The following is an 18,735-nucleotide window of genomic DNA, read 5'->3' as shown; positions in this document are numbered from 1 at the left end:
AAGACTATAGAAATTTGTGGGACCATTTGGACTAGCTGGTTTGAGAGAGAAAGTTGAAGTAGCTTTTACATCATTCTAGTGGTCAGGGGAGCCAGACAGGTTCAGAACCCCAGAGAGATGCTTCTTCAAGACTTCCTTTAGGCACAATAAATGTCATCTTCACCACTCTAGGAAGGACCGGGTCCTGTCCCTCTAGAATAATGTCTGTCGCTCGGCTATCTACTGAGGACTCAAATTTTGAGCCAAAGAGGGCTAAAGTGAGTATCCAACCGGCATTAAGCTTTTTGGATGAATATAAGGTTGGAACCATACAGCCCTATGATAATGCTTTGGTAATCATGCTAAGGATTGAAGGGTATGACATGAAGAGGGTGATGGTGGATCAAGGCAGTGGTGTTGAGATTATGTACTCCGACTTGTATAAGGGGTTGTCATTCCGAGGGGTCAAATTAGGCTACCCGTGTAGGCTAGTTCAGAAGTGGTGAAGGTGGAATTCATTGGGGTGGATGCTTATTCCCCCTACATGGCCATTGTGGCCAGGCCCTGGCTTTATGCCCTGGGAGCTGTCTCTTCTACTCTACACTAGAAGGTGAAATATCTGGCGGGGGGCTAGATTGAAGAGATTGTTAATAGTCAATCCATGGCTAGGCAGTGCCTAGTGACTGCCATCTTACATCAGCCCGAAGCTGAGTCCTCGGCCTTTGTTGAAAGGGGCTTATAGCAATTAAAAGCTCCGAATTTTCTTATCAATGGATCAACCGAGAGGCAAAATGTGAAGATTTAGAAACGATTGTTGTTGGTGATGATCCGGAGAAGTTCTTTCAAATCAGAGCTCAGTTGCCTCCTCTAGAAAAGGAAGAGCTGATAGAGTTTTTTAGGAGAAATATTGATGTGTTTGCATGGAATGCTTACGAAGCCCTAGGGGTGGATCCGAGCTTCATCTGCCATCATTTAAATGTTAATCCATTTGTCACCCCTAAAAAGTAACCACCTCGATGCTCATCCTAGGATCATTCTGATGCTGTCAAAGACGAGGTGATAAAACTTAAGCAGGCAGGGGCTATCAAGGAGGTTTTCTACCCTGAGTGGCTGGCCAATACTGTGGTGGTGAAGAAGAAGAATGGGAAGTGGCGAGTGTGTATAGACTTCACAAATCTAAATAAAACTTGTCCAAAAGATCCTTTCCCAATGCCTAGGATAGACCAGCTAGTGGATGCAACTATAGGCCATCCTCGGATGAGCTTCTTAGATGCTTTTCAGGAATACCATAAGATACCACTAGTCTTGGGTGATCAGGAAAAGACAACTTTTGTCACTCCCATTGGAAACTACCATTACAAAGTGATGCCCTTTGGTTTGAAAAATGCAGGGTCTACTTATCAAAGAATGGTGACTAGAATGTTTGAACCACAGTTGGGCAAGAATATTGAGGTTTATATAGACGACATAGTGGTGAAGAGTAAGGTGGTGTTTGAGCATGTAGGAGACCTTGGGAACATTTTTGAAATTCTAAGGAAACACAAGTTGCACCTTTATGCTTCCAAATGCTCTTTTGGTGTGGGATCAAGCAAGTTTCTGGGCTACATGTGAGTCACCGGGGAATTGAGGTTAATCTCGCCCAGATTAAGGCAATTAAAAATTTACAACCACCTCGGAATCCCAAGGAAGTCCAGAAGCTAACCAGAATGACTGTTGCCTTGAACTGGTTTATCTCTCAGTCAGAATAGATGCAGACCCTTCTTCCTTTTGATGAATAAGTGGAAGGAATTTGAGTGGACCGAGGAGTGTGCTTTGGCCTTCCAGCGGCTTAAGGAATATCTCTCTCGATCACCTATCATGTCCAATCCTGAGGTAGATAAGGTCCTGTTTGCCTATATTGTTGTGACCCTTTATACTGTAAGCTTAGTGTTGGTACGAGTTGACAGTGATATACAAAGACCAGTTTATTATGTGAGCAAGTCACTACATGAGGCCGAGGTCCGTTACTTGCCATTGGAAAAGGCCATTTTGGCGTTGATACATGCTACACATAAACTGTCCCATTACTTGCAGGCACACACGGTTGTAGTCCTAACTCAGCTTCCGCTTAGAGCTCTGCTCCAAAGTGTTGATTATACAGGGAGGATTGCAAAATGGGGCATGATCTTAGGAGTTATTGACATCAAATACATACCTCGTACCTTTGTCAAGGGTCAAGTCCTCGCAGATCTGATAGCCGAGTTCGCTGAATCCCTATTAGAGAAAGTGGTAGAGACGCAGGGCATGAATGAAAAATCAGTTGGCATGATCTCTCTGCAAGAACCTTTATTCTAGAAGGTATATGTTGATGGTGCATCAATCAAAGGGGCTTTGGAGTGGGGCTAGTTTTGGTTTCCCTGGAAAAAATTACCATTGAAAAGTCATTATGATCGGGCTTCTCGGCCACAAATAACGAGGCTGAATATGAGGCTTTGCTGGAAAGAATGTCTATGGTTCAAAGAATAGGCAGAAAGGTAGTGAAGATGTTCTCGAACTCAAGATTGGTCGTAGGCCAAGTGAAGGGAGATTTAGAAGCAAGTGATGAGAGAATGCAAGGATACTTTAGTCAAGTCAGGCATTTGTAATCAAGGTTTGAATCTTTAAACCTATTACACATCCCTAGAAGTGGAAATACACATGCTGATCTCCTAGCCACACTTGCAACCTCCTCGGTGCAAAGCTTACCTTTGTGGGTTAAGGGCCCAACTCATATATTGGGCCTTGGGCTCTAGCTGAGAGTGTGGTTATCTGAAGACAAATAAACGGTAGTGGCTAGGTCAAGCTTAGAATCTCAAGAGTGAGGTATGAATGGGAAGGTGGTTTGAGGAGGAATATCTCCTCAAATAAGCTAAGCACAGCTCAAATGTGTATCCTAATAATCAAGGTGACCTTCTAGGAAGCTCCAGTGATAAGGACATGCCTCATAAACATACAAGAAGGATGGGAACTCAAAAATATCTAAGGAAAAGTTGCTACCACCGCATTGAATGCTTTATAGCTAACTCTCTGGCCGCATTAATGAGGAAGTGATATCTGAACAGTACTTTTTCAGCCTTACAACCATCCCCAAAGACTTCTAGAGGAGGCTGATGGGATAAGGATCAGCATAAGCCATCAGCTGTCCACGTGTAGGGTAAAGATGAAAGAAGAGACATAGTATAAATGAGAGTGGAGACCCCAAAGGAAAGAGATCGGAAAATTGTAGGAGAAAGCACTGTAGCAATTTGAATCATATTTGTAATTATTTCCAATCAATATATACTAGAACATACCTCCTCGGATTGTGCTGAGGACCAATTTACTTTGAGAAATCCAGTTTGTTTCTGTTTGATTATCCTTTAAACTCCATTATAATTGTTGTCCTATTCATTAGAACCTAGTTTTCCAACCCACTTTCTACAAATTTATTGTACTGGACTTATTGGTCTTGGATCCAATTATACCTTGGGCCCAAGATCTAAATGTGTCCCTACAATAAGGAAGAGCATCCCTTGACCATTGACTATTACTAGCTGTTGGGAATCCAAATGACTCACTTTCCCTCATTTTTCAATAAACATTTAAAAAAAAAAAAAAGATTTATGCGACTGTCTTGCTTAAGCAAGCTTTAGTACCTCACTTTAGTGACCACTAAATGAGCTCACGCTCTAGAAGTTAACGGAAGTTACAAACACTAGCTACTAATTCAACTAGTGTCACTCAAGGCGAACGTGGAAGAGAAGCATGGAGAAAGTAATTCACAGTAACCGTCGAAGTCTCAAGTATAAATAATAGACTCATTTCCAAGAGAAAGAACACCATAAACAATCTATAAACTTGAGGTCATTACATAGATCATTTGTAATTTAATTTCTTAAGAGAGTATTTCTTAGTTCATACTTCATAGAACTTGGTGAAGAATTTATGCTTGTAATTGTTTCCTTGTGACTTTGTATCCTAGTTTAATCATATTTATTGAAGTTTGATTCAAGTTCTTAATTCTTAGTCTCATTTGGTCAAAAATATTTCTACTTCGAACCAATTTAATGTTAGTGTAATAATCTTGGTTTTGATCTGTTTACTATGAACCTTCGAATCATTAATTGTTTAGATTAATTAGGCTTTAAATTGATTTGTTTACAATCCAATTTACTTCCTTTAGAAAAATTGTTTATATTCAAACAATTTCTGAGCATACAAGTTGAATTTTCTTCGTGCAAGTTTGATTGCTATATCTTAGATTGAGGTAACAAAAAATATTTCATAAAATATGACAGGGTTAAGTTTGTTCATGGAATTAAGTTTTTTAACCCCATTAAATTATAATATTATATTGTCATATTCAAAGCAAGATTATTGGTTGAAAAGTTCACATCGGAGGAATTATATTGATGAATTATATATTCAAATATTAAGAGAAGATATAATATTTGGAACTAAAAATATAGAGCCATGTTTTGAAGAAAATCATAAAGAGAGATCAAGTTCCAAGTTCAGTAATTTAAGGTTGGAGAATAACACATTGCAATATTGGTTTTGAAAACTTCAATTGGATTATTAGTCCTAATTTAATTTGATTGACCTTATAAATCATTCATGATTGGTATGAATAAATTTTAGATGATCCGTTCATGATGATTTATTTTCAAAAATGATTGAAGAAATTGCGACATTCAAAGTTCCAATTTGTTTGGAATGAAGATTTCGGAATTTTGGCGAAACAATGCATGAGTTTCATTGAAGTGAATGGATCTGATTTATTTTTTATTGTCAATTAATTGTTGATATTTTTTTTTATGAAATTTTCCTAATTTTAGAAGTTACTTTTTTATTTTTTATTTCCTTTAATAGTAGGTGTTTTTAGTACTTTCTTGTTTGTTTTGCTGGAAAACTTTCCGTAAAGATAGTTTTCCATATTTTCCAGTATTTGGTAGCACAAAAAAAAACTAGTAAATGGAAAACTATCTTTAGTCGGCAAAAAACCCTAATAAAAATAAGGCTTGTTTTCTATAGGTTGTTTTCTAAAAAAAATTTTTGGAAAACAATCTCTCTCTCACACGTTGCATTTCTTATAAATATTATTTTCATATATAAGTATGGGAAACATAATTTTTTGGCGCCTTCTCTCTCTCATGGTAAGCTTTCTCACTTTTTCTCTCCTCACACCTTCACTATCACTAACTCTGGTCTCTCCTCTTCCCATAGATCTCTCTTTCTAACTGTTTCTCTTCTCTTTTTTCTCTATGTGTCTCTTCTCCTCCGTAACACAATTCTTTGTTTAGATTTTTTTTTCCCTTCATTGATTGGTCAATAGCTCTGACTTGCAAAGGAGAACAAATTTACAGTAGTAATTATTTCATTCCTCTCTACCAAATCCCAATTCTTTGCTTTGAATTTCAAGCTTGATTTTTTTTTTCCTAAGAAATTTTTGGTTTGATGGATTCCACGTAGAAGTTACTTCTTTTTCGTACATAAAGTGCAAAAAAATAAAAATAATAAAAAAAGAAGAAGAAAAAGAAGAAGAAGAAGAAAGAATGAATGAAGTAAAAGATGAAAATTTTAAACATAGTACCTATATTGCTCTAAATTGCTTTTACATGGGACAATCTTTACCATGGACTAATAATATTGTTATATAATGAATGGTAATTGTTTAGGGGAATTGCATTTGTTGGCAAATACTTTATGCAAATATTATGCAGTGATGATATATATATATATATATATATATATATATATATATGCAAATACATTATGTAAATATATCATTTAGATTAATATTGAAGACTTGTGGTTAACCATAGTAGACAATTAGTATACCAACAAAATGAGTAGACAATTAAAAGTTATTGTTATTTATACTAATTGAAAATGTATTCCCTGTCAAATATATATATATATATATATATATATATAGTCAAATGATTGATATATATGTGTGTGTGTACACAGATACGTACGTACATTACTCTCCATATATATGAACAAGATGAGTGGCAGAAATTATGAAAATTTGACAACTAATTAATTTTGATTGTATCTATTGTCAAAATTTTAGTATGAAAATCAAATTCCTTCTTGGTTTTTTATTTATAATGATTACATTAGTTGGTTTACATAATACGCATGTTTTAAATTATACAAGAAATATTTTTTTAAAAATTGCATGCCAAACACTAGAAAACATTTTTAAGTTCATTTTCAAGATTGTTACCAAACACTAAAAAATAAGACTCTCTCTCTCTCTCTCTCTCTCTCTCTCTCTCTCTCTCTCTCTCTCTCTCTCTCTCTCTCTCTCTCTCTCTCTCTCAATTAGAATATGTTTGTAAGAATATTTTAACTCAAAAAAAAAATTGGAAAATAAGTTTCTAAAACTTTTATAGAGGCTTGCAATCTATAAAATAAAAATAAAAGTCTAATATACTAATAAAACTTTAGTCATATTATTGTTAGATTCTAGAATTTATCCTTATGAATTCAAGTAGCCCTTTATAATTTTTAGAGTTTACATATAACTAAAATGATATCTAACTTACTAAGGTTTATGTTCTACATCATTTACACCGCATTTGGTTGGGGTGAAAATAGGGGGGATGGAAAATGGGGGAGAGAAAGTAGAGAAAACTAAGTTTTCTCTTGTTTGGTTAGGAGGGGAAATTTGGGGAGAAAATGGGTCTTGGATATTTTCCACCCAAGTCCACCAAATCTCATCTCTCCAAATCAGAGAGAAGACAAGAGAGAAAACTAAGAAAGAATTGTGGATGATGATTTCTTCCCTTATTGTTACAACACCTATTTATTTCCTTCTTTCTTTTTTCTTTAATTGATTATACTTTTTTTTTTCTTGTTTTCTGTCTTTTGTTATTCACCAACTTCATCGCCTCTCTCTTTTGATGGCTTCACTTTTTCTCATTGGATTTGGATGCATTTTGTTTATTTATTTTTTAATGGTGGAAATGCACTTTTCATCCCTACATTTTGCCTCGATTCTCATTTTGGTATCTACATTTTATTTTTACCACATTTAGTTTCTATTTAGAAAAACACCATCTATTTTAGTCTTTTCTGTCAGTGCCCTAACAGGAAAATCCTAGGTGGCAAACGGCAAAATAAAATACTATTTTCTCTTTCATACGTGTCAATAAACCTCATGATTGTTCACCTTTTGACCTGAAATTACCCCACGTGCTCCTCACGTGACACTCACACTATTAACCACGCGTGTGAAATACAAAACCCCAATTTCCAACCCACCTTAAATAGTTAACCCTATGACACCCACCATCACTAACTCTCTGTCATCCTCTGCCACCATCACTGACTCTCTGTCATCCTTACCCAAATCTGATGAAACTTTAAACTCAACCTTACCCACATTGACCATCGTTGAAGCCAAATACCCAGAAGAAGCCATATCGATTTGAAGGCAAACGTTTAAAAAATCCTAAAGGTATGTTCTATTTCTCAATCTCTTTATAGCTGTTACTTTTTGTCCTTTTCGTTTGTTGTTTTTTGTGTTTATAATGGTTCTTGTCCGTGGTCCATGTGCTCTCCTATTCCCATGTGTTCCCCTGTTCCCACGTGTTCCCGTGGTTGGTTGTAAAGTGTAAAGTGTTTATTAGTTGTAAAGTGTTCTCTTTAGCATCAGTTCATCAAGTTAAACATTAGTTTATTAGTTGTAAAGTGTTTTGATGTATTGTATATTAATTTGTTTATTATTAGTTTATTACTTTAAAAAGTAGTTTATCGGTTGAAAAGTGTTTGGATGTATTGTATATTAATTACTTTATCATTAGTTTATTAATATAAAAATTACTATATCAGTTGAAGAGTGTTTGGTTATATATTATATGTAGGACAAATGAGTTTTTTAGTCTCTTTGTTCACCATGGTGGGCATTTTACTTGGGACCCCTAGTAGTATGTGGGAAAGACAGTCAGTATTGTGGATAACAATGACCCTGATAGGTGGTCAAAGGTAGAAATTGAGGGTATATGTAGAAAATTTGGCTACACTGCAGTGGGTACTATTTGGTTTAAAATGCCTAGTGTGAACCTAGAGCAAGCAAATTTTCACCAGGTTGTTGATGATGATGTTGCAATGTTCATGACAGATATAGTACATGGTCATGAAGAGATACATATATATGTTGATCATCTAGTAGATGAGCCTGAGGAGATAGTAGTTGAGGATATTGAGCGAATAGAGGTAGTACAACCTAGTGAAGAACCTACTGTAGACCAGGCATTAGATGCTATTCAAGTTGATGACTCAGTAGATTATAATGATCATGATAGCTATTATGAAGATGAGGTTGATTCTAAAGGTGATGCTAATGATCATTATTATGATCCTATTAAGGTAGATGCTGCAGAATTTTATTATAAGAGGGCTGGTAGAGAACCAATCATTGAGGAGCAACATGAGGACCCAGTTAATGATGTTATGGAGAATAGTACTGAGTCTGGAGGAAGTGACCTAGAAGAGGAACTAGACTTGCACCCTACTGGAAGGAGTTTTGATGATGACAATAGTGACAGTTGGGACAACAGGGAAGATGTGCATGATGAACCAGTCCAAATGGGTGCTAGGGTAATGAATTCAGATTAAGAGAGTGAGAAGCTGCTTAGTCTTAATGAATCATCATTTGGTACTGCTCAGGGTGGGGATGGTAGTGATGATGACCATCTTGTTGCTAACAATGTAGACCATTCTGTTAGGAGAAGGAAGTTTCCAATGTTTAAGCTAGTAGCTAAAGTTGAGCATATTAGCTTTGAGAGGGATAAGTTTTTTACTCCACCTAAGGAATTTAAGCATGCTATTACTGATTATGCGGTTAATGGAGGTTGGGGTGTAAGATTTGTAAAGAATGATTTGCAGAGAGTTAGAGCTTGTTGCCAACCTGGATGCAAATTTGTAGATTCTTTACAAAGGTGTCAAGGGAGAGGAGCTATCAATTAAGAACTCTAGTAATTGAACACACATTCACTAGGAGTTATAAAAATCCAAGGTGTACTTCTGTATACATTAGGAAGAAGTTGGTGAAGAAGGTTAGAAGGCAACTAGATATAAAACTAAAATATATTCAAGATGCTATCCATGAGAAATATATAGTAAATATAAGTGCAGGCAAAGCAAACAGGGCTAGAGAGAAGGCTCAATTTTTTGTTGACGGGGCTTATATACAACAATACAACCAGCTATGGAAGTATTATGAAGAATTGAGGAGGTTCAATCCTGGCAGCACAGTATTGATGAAGGTCCACACCTTTAATGATGGTGATTTAGCAGCTAAGATGGGCTTGACAGTTAATGTGCCCTATTTTGAAAGATTGTATATATGCCTAGAGGGTTGCATGAGGGGTTTTTTGGCTGGATATAGGCCAATCATTGGGTTGGATGCATGCCATTTGAAGACCAAGACAGGAGGTCAGTTGATTAGTGCAGTTGCTAGAGACACCAATGAGAAGTACTTCACTTTTGCTTTTGCAGTGGTAGAGGTTGAAAGCAAGGATTCCTAGATTTGGTTTTTGAGATTGTTGCTTGCTGACATAGGTAATGAAAAAAGATGGACTTTCATTTCAGATTAGCAAAAGGTATGTATTTAATGTGAACTAGTTGGTTTTCAAAATAGCATGTGAATATACTCTATATTATTTGTAATGAGTTATTATTCTTGGCAGGGATTGGTCCAAGCCTTTGTTGACAATTGGCTACAATATGAGCAAAGGATCTGTTGTAGGCATCTATACAATAATTTGAGGAAAAATCATCCTAGTGTGCTCATCAGAGACTTGTTCTAGAAAGCAGCCAAGGCAACATATAAAAAAGAGTTTGAGAGGGCAATGAATGAACTGAAAGAAGTTGATGAAGATGAATATAATTGGCTTAATGCCCATTCAACAACTACCTGGGCTAGGCATATGTTTAGTGGGGATGGTCAAAGTGACACAGTGCTCAACAACATGTGTGAAAGTTTCAACAACAAGATTCTTAAATTTAGAAGCAAGCCAATCATCACCATGGTATGAGTTATATTGTCTGTGATTATTTGTATGTGCTTTAATTTCCATAGTTATATGTGTTTGAGTTATACATGTATTGTCCATATGTATGTGCATGCAGCTTGAGTGCATCAGGTTGTATTTAATGAGAAGATTTCAAGCAAATAGAGAGATGATTTCAAAGGTAGAGTCAGAACTATGTCCTAAGATTAGGAAGAGATTAAACAAAGAAAAGATGACCAGCAATAGGTGGGTAGCATGTTGGGCTGGTTATACCAAGTTTGAAGTGAAGAATATGCTAGAAAGTTTCATTGTGGACTTGGCTGAATCCAAGTGTAGCTATAGGAAATGGGATATAACAAGTATACCATGTGCCCATGCCATTTCCTGCATATTTTTCAATAAAGAGGAGGCTGAGAAGTATATGCATGATGTTACAAAGTGACCACTTACCAGGCCTGCAATGAGTCACTGATAGACCCAATTAATGGTTAGAACATGTAGAGACCAAGTGGCCTCCCACCTATACAACCTCCTATCAAGAGAAGACATCTTGGCAGGCCCAAGAAGAAGAGAGCTAAGGAGCCTGATGAACCAAGAAGTGGAAGGAAAGGAATGAGAGTAGGTATCTCCAAGCAATGCAAGTCTTGTGGCAAACTAGGGCATAATAGAAGAAGCTGCAAAGGAGAGGTTGGGGGCAATTCTTCCCTACCAAGGAATGCCAAGCAAACTAGTAGGAGGCCTAGGCAGGTAAAATGTGTAAACTATTCCCTTGTAACAAATTGTGTGGACATTGGCAATAACATATTATTCTTAAATGATAACTGTACTATCCTTAGATTGTTTGTAGGCCAACACTGTAGTCAACAGAAGTGCACCTGATACACCCAACACTGCTAACAACAGAAGTGCACCTCCAACCTCCAACCTCCAATAGTGCTATCCTCAGAAATGCACCTCCAACCCCCCAACACTGCTACCAATAGAAGTGCACCTCCACACTCAAGTGGTACCACATCCAACCCAAGCCAGAAAAGGTAGAAGAAGAGCATGATAGTCACACCTAAGACTCTAAACTCAACTCGTAATGCATCAAGGTACATGAAAGCAATGAGGTTTAATGAGAGCCAGTCCTTTGTGCATGGTCTAGGAAGACACTAAATACTGAAGTCCCTTGGGTATTTGTTGTTTTGTTCAAGCCTTTTTGGTTTTATTTTGTAATGGCAAAACAGTTGGCTTAAGTTTGGTGTAATAATGTAATGGCTGAACAATGGCCTCTTTTTGGTATTTATTTTGCTGCACCAAAACTTTATTTGCAGTAATAGTATATGGCTGAATTGAAAGCAAATTGACAATGTCCTTATTTACTTGTTGACATTTTGTGATAGTTTTGCAAATATGAGAAGTATTATTATGTTCTAACAGTTTTGAATAACATTGTCTATATTGAGAAGCATGTATTTGAATTATCAAGCAAATTGAATTACTTGAATTAGCATTATGTACTGATAGGTATTTGAATTACTTGTTGCTGTTTTCTGATAGTTTGGGATGTATGAGAACATGCATTCTTCTTGTTGCCATGTTGTGATAGTTTGGAAGGTATGAGAAATAGCATACCATATCAGGTCATTTCATGTCATTATATTAGAGACAAAACTATAATGACCCATTACCTGAATTAAGATCAAAAGTTGTAAACTCAGAAGCCAAAAATGTAAAGGCCAGATTCTAAGGAAGTAGCATTAACCCAAAATGTTGTTCCATTCATATCTATTTCCAATTACAAGTAGAGCATCATGTGGAAATTTTTTGATTTAAAGCTTAATACCACAAAAACTACCAACAACACCAAACCCAGTTTCACTAACCATCTGCAAAAACTAGCCCCACCAATTTAACCAAACTACATACCTTCCATAACTAAAATCACCTATCTAACTAGGAGACTACCCACCTATCTAACCAACCCAAGACATAATCAAACATAGGCAGATCGCCAAAGACATTGCCAACATTCTTGCCAAAAACTTCTCTTTCCTCTCGCAGCTTGCAATCTGAACCTCAAGTGTCATAATCCTTTGCCTCTGCGTTGGGATGAGCACTTTGCCACTCTAACATATTTCATCATCACGCCAAAAAATCTACACTTGAGTCCAACTTGAAATTGAACTTGAAGACTAAACCCATATGTATACTAGAAAAAAAAAATTTAAATGTCTTTAATATTAGACATTACCCAATAATTTGGGCAACCGTAGAACCTCTTGCCAGGGTTGTCCACTGTCCACAACACCACTACCATTGGTTTCTCACCACATAAGCATCTTGTTGGACCTCTTCTCCTCAGGCTTCCAATTGTTGATACCGAGCTTAATTCCATGGTATGTGATTACGAGGTAAGGGCAGATTCAGAAGAGCTCAAATGTACGAGAGGAGCGGAGCAAGAAATTTGGGAAAGAGGAGCTCAGATCATGAAAAATGGAGTTTAGGGATTGATATTCTATTGGAGGTGGAGGTTTAAAAGTTATTGACACGCACGTGTGAGAGTGTCATGTGTGGAGCACGTGGGGTGATTTCAGGCAGGAAGGTGAATAGCCATGAGGTCTATTGACACGTATGAGAGAGAAAATAATATTTTATTTTGCCATTTGCCACCTAGGATTTTCCCATTAGGGCACTGATGAAAAGGACTAAAATCGACGATGTTTTTCTAAATAGGGACTAAATGTGGTAAAAATAAAATGTAGAGACCAAAATGAGAATCGAAGCAAAATGTAAGGACGAAAAGTGCATTTTCACCTTTTTTTTAATTAAAGGATGTGTTTCGGTTTTATTGGATATGGTTGTGGTTTAATGGAGTTTATTATTTATTTTTAATTGACACTATATTTTATTCTTTTGTGTCATCATAGTTTATTGAGATAATTATTTTAAAGAATTAATTGCTGATAATTAATTATGTCCCTATCCTGAAATTTCCTAATAAATAGCGCGTCTCTAGCTATTTTATATACTGGTTTTTTTAAAAATTAATGATATCTCACCAAAAAAAAAAAAAAAAAATTCTTATGTAATAGAAGTGTAAATTCGTAACTACCTTTTCCATCATTTAATTTTTCTTCTCAACCAATGAAAGTTTGGTCGTTTTAGTTTTCTATCATTCTACTTTTCATTCCCCAACTAAACACATATGATGGAAAATAAAATTTCCTCTATCTTCTCACTTCATCCCAACTATTTAGTCTATTTTCTATCTTCCTTCATTATCCTCTAACCAAATAGAGCTTTAAAACGTGATAATACAACATATTATCTAGAAGCATTTATATAATTAAAAAGAAAAACATATTATGTAGAGGAAATGCATGATAAAGTGAACTATAATTTGGAACATTTATGGCCTCGTAGTTCTTAGGTTTAATAACCAAGTGAAGGTCTCATAAAAAAAAAAAAAAAAAAAAAAAAAAAAAAAAAAAAAAACCAAGTGAAGGTATTTATAAATGGCAATTCTATACATTCTTTTAAGTGTTAAGATGTAAGAGAAATTAATTAGACAGCCTATTATTTTAAATGGAGTACATGAAGTCAATTAATGGAAGTTTTTTCAAAGCAGTCGTATTTTTGTTGGTGGCATCTTACACACGTGTTTCTCTGTGAGTTTTTGTTTTGATAACGTGTTTTGGGAGATTTAAGTACAAATAAACTAGTCGCTAACCCGTGCGATGCACGGGATAGTTAAATAAAATTATAATTAACTAACCTCACGTTTAAAAAAAAAAAAAAAAAAAGCCTAAAAGAATTAGTGAAAGACTGATTTGCCCACCAAGAATTTAAAAGAAAAAAAGATTGAGAAAGAAAAAGAATGTGTAATGTTATGTTAAAAGTGTAATGTTGAAACTAAAGCAACATTAAAGACAATGGGGAAACTATTTGCAAAGAGGATTGCAACCTTTGTATGTTTACTTGGCTCAAGGCCAAAATTGAAATTCAATTTTGCAAAAAAAAAAAAAAAAACATACAACAGCCTCACTACACAAATCCACTTTTTGCTCTAATTTATTTTACAAATCATACACTATCAATAATTCAATAAACACTATTGCTAAATCTGCTATTTACTGAAACAAACTTGATGTAAAGCCAAACATTGGGCTTTCAATGGGTTCAACAAATACATTTTTAGCATTTTGAAAAGATGATTGACAATAGCTTTTGAAACTTGAACATTTGTTTTTATAAAGAATATGCACAAATTGTGAATGGTTTTCATGTATATAGCTAATTTAAAAGAAAAAAAAAAGTGTGAACAATCAAATTATTATTAAGTAATTGTTTGTATTTATCTCAAAAGTCATACCCTTGTGTAAATACATTAACTATTTTATATACACATATATATTATCGCCTATTATATACTATATTAGATTATATATAACATTCTTTCTCTCAACAACATGGTAAAACTTTCAAAAAAAAAAAAAAAAAAACATGGTAAAACTTTAAACTTTTTTTTTTTTTTTTTTGATACCAGACAAGGCTTACAACCCAAAATTTGGAGTTTGTCTTGCTATTATATTAGCAAGTTCCCTGCATTCAGTTAGTACATACTCTGAAGTTTTCAAAAAAAAAAAAATATGGTAGGACTTTAAACTTGACAGCCACAAGTTTTATTTTTATTTTTTTAATGAAATCAATAGATAGCCACACGTTTAGAAGTCAAGGAACTTAAATTGTTGAAGTAGAGCAATAAGTTTATACAGCACACAGTTTCTCAAATGTCAAAAGAAAGACAACAAAAGCAGTAAACCACTTAATAGTAACTAAACAAAGCGCGAGAGAGATATATACCAATGGTGCTGGCTTGGACTAGAGCTAAAGTTGAGAGGACGACATGTGGTGAGCAACTGGCAGTGCGAGTGCACAACACAGACACAGTAATATAGTTTAATTTGTTTGTTTGCTTTTTTTTTATTTTTTAAATAATGATCTAGGATGATTTAGAATGTATTATTTGAGGGTTTTTTGTATGTTAGTATTTAGATTTAGAGGGCCATGGATTGAAGGATTTACCATATATATTGGGGTTTTTCTAAAACTATCAGGTTGAAGTTAAACAGAGAGAGAGGCAAAGATACAAACTTGATGGCTATGGTGGCTGATAGTGACAGCAACGAACAACAATGGCTATGTAATGGGTGGGAAAGAGAGAAGAAAATTGGGGAGGGTGTTTGGGGTTTTCAATATTTTTTTGGAAGAGATTTGTTTTTGTGTTTGACAGAAAAACCTATGAGCCATAGTCGGGTTTGTCAAAGGTTTCGTGTAGTACTTACTATTTAGTTTAAAAAATTAATTTTTTTTTTTATAAATTAAAATAATGATGTAAAAATTGTGGGAGTTTTAGAGGTTTTGGTTTTATATATATATATATATATATATATATATATATATATATTTATATAAATTATATTGGGATCAGGGCAACTGAAAGTCAAGTCAAAAACACATTGCATGGTTTCTAGAACTAGAATAAAAAGGTCAACGCCTTTTTTCTTATTTACAAATTATATATGTTTATTTCTTAGTTTGGATGAAACATTTTGATGAAAGATTATTTATTAAAAATTGCATGATTAAGATACGGTTATATATATATATATATATATATATATATATATTAATGAGATTTTAAAAATGTACATAAGTAAATAAAACATACTTTTTTTTTTTTTTGAGAAGAAAAACGTACTAAAAAATTAAAAGAAAAAAATTGATGTCAAATAGATATGATCTAACTGTAAGCTTTAAAAAATATATATATATATATATTTATATATATATATATATTTTATCATCTGTGTTGATGCTGATTATGCTTTTGCTAGCTGTTGTTGACTTTTTATTCTTCCAATAAAAATGGTTCAACATATAGTAGCAACTTTGTGGTGATTTAGAAAAATTCAAAATAATTCATTTAAATACAATCACATCCATTAGATGGTACTGAAAATATCAAGCCCGGCGTATATTATGAAAATTTCATTAGTGTATATAAGCCCGGAGCATATAAAAAAAAAAACTATAATTGGATTAAGAAGCATTAAACAAGCACAAAAACAGTAACTACGCGATTATTTAAAAGAAAAAAAAAAATAGTAAGTACTACACAGCATGTTTTTTAGATGAGATGCATATATAAAGTCCTTGACAATTACAATGGAGTTTTTTCACACAAAAAAAAAAAAAAAAAAAAATCATATCATGTCAATGGCGTCTTACGCACGTGTGTCAATATGAGTTAGGAATTAGGAAAGTTCCGAATTAAGTAGAGTCTGGGTCTGGGAAAGGTCACGTACAAGTAAATTATATAGTACTTACACCATCACCATGGCAAGTTAAAGTCAAGAAACACAATGCATGCAGGGCTTCTACAAGTTAAATGGTCAACGCCTTTTTGCTTTATTTACACATTATATATGTTTGTTTCTAAGTTTGGATGCAACTTAATTTTGGTTGAGAGATTGTTTATTTCATTTGTTTAGTAAACTTTTATTTATCTCAAATATTATTATAAGTTTCTATATTTGTCTATTCCATAAAGTCAATTGTTGTTTTGATCTGATAATAAAGAACGAAGTCTGACTCATTAAGGTCAATCCATCCGGTTTTTGATTTAGGACAAAATCAAGTTTTCGGAGATAATTAGCTAGGATCGAGAGTGAACCTCAACCTGCCAGGAATGGGAAAGCTCAAAGCAGCCTAGAAGAAATATGGATAAACACATTAAAAACCTAAAGGAAAAAAACTGATATCAAACAGACACGATGTAATTGTATACTTGTAATTTTTCGAGTGAAACAATATTGATGTAATTGTATACTTGTAATTTTTTGAGTGAAACAAAATTGATTTTGATGATGCTCTTGGCTGCCGTTGACTCCTTTTTCTTATAATAAAGCACCTTTGTGGTAGTTGAGAAAAAGTCAAATAATTCATTTAAATACAATCACATTTATGATCTACAGATGGTACAGAAAATGTCAAATAATTCGTATATTACGATGTGATTACTGATAGTCATTGGTTTAGAATTCCTTACTGATTTAAACTTACAATTACAGTATCTTCAAAAAGACATGGATGATACAATAATCATGGATACTGACAACAAAAAGACAAGAACAAAAACAGTAACATTATAATTATAGCTAGTATGAACATATGATATGATATCATGATGAATTAACGCTTCCACAGTTGATGATCTTCATGAATTTGTGGACAAGGCATGAGAGAATCCGACGCTTGATTAGTCCTCTCCTTGGAGGCAAGACTCGCTCTCTGTTGCACCCTTTTGCCTCCTTCACTCCTAAATCTTGTGGTAATTGAAACTCGATATTGGCCACTTTCCTTTGATCCATCTTGAAAAATCAAGCTAAGCTAAATTTGTGTATGTGAGAAAGATAGAATCAGAGGATGAGAGATACAGAGAGAGGGAAAGAAGTTGGTGATAGATAAAGAGTGCTTATCTCAAATTTGCTTCCACCTATATATATATATATATGATCGGGAGTGACATAAGTGTCAACTTGGTATATTATAGGACGTGTTTGACAATTCGGAAAAGAAAAGTAAACATAAAATAGAATTGCAAAGGAAGTTGCATAGAAGTCACAAAGGTCATATCGGGGGTCCAGGGAATATTTTCTGATTCAGTTTCAAAGTTCAGAAGTCCTAGGATGGTTAATATTATTTATACATAGGGAAGACTACTTATAGAAGAGACATGTGGGTTTAGGAAAAGGAATAGCACTACATGCAATTATGTGATATCCTAGTTTGTCGCATGTGAAATCAATTCATTTCAAGCAATATCAAGAAATAAAGAACATTCCAGCATTGACATGTATAATTAATATTTTAAATGCCAGAATATTGAGAGAATCACAAAAAGTTCAAGGTTTAAAAATCTATTCATTTGTAAGTGGGCTCACAAGAAGGACCCTATCTAATAAGCTGAGGAAAATATTTGGACCACCTAAGAGCTCCTCAGCCGAAGAACTACAGAAAGAAAACAGTTTCCTAAATGGGTCAGAGACCAACCAGAGGGGTTAGTCAAAGCCACTCTTAAACTTGAGTTTGTAAAGAGTACAAATAATTTCAAGGAGAAATAGCGGAGTAACTGTATATGTATGCACCGTGCACATACCTTCGAATCTTCGATAATGGCTCGGAGACATTTAAATGGTCTGTGAGTAGTAGTTAGTGAATAATTTCTTGTCCAAAACTAGGAAAGGGAATTGATATCACATCATCTCCTAACTAGCTACTGACGGAACTAGGATTTTAGTTTAGGTGAGACAAGATTAAAAAGACAATAATAAAAAAAAATTAATCAATATTATAATAAAATAAATAAATAATTAAAAAAACAGTAATTGTCATTTAAAATCTATTAAAATTTTAAAAAATTAGAAATAAGTAAACAGTGGTAAACAACCAATTCATAGTTACTAATAATCACATAAGTGATTAGTCTAAATACATAAAGTTTACACATCTAATTTGATTCCTTAAAATAAATAAATTTAAAATTGTTAAGAGAAGATTCTCAAAAAATAGAAATAATTTTTTTTTAAAAAAAATTGTATAACAATATAGGTGGAAAGTTAAATAGTTTTCCTCCCTTAATTACTTTTCAACTTGTATTTTTCTACTCTTAATTGTATAGCAA

This window comes from Quercus lobata, chromosome 10 (assembly GCF_001633185.2).
Source record: "Quercus lobata isolate SW786 chromosome 10, ValleyOak3.0 Primary Assembly, whole genome shotgun sequence".
Classification (NCBI taxonomy): Eukaryota; Viridiplantae; Streptophyta; class Magnoliopsida; order Fagales; family Fagaceae; genus Quercus; species Quercus lobata.
Note: the sequence above shows the minus strand (reverse complement) of the source record.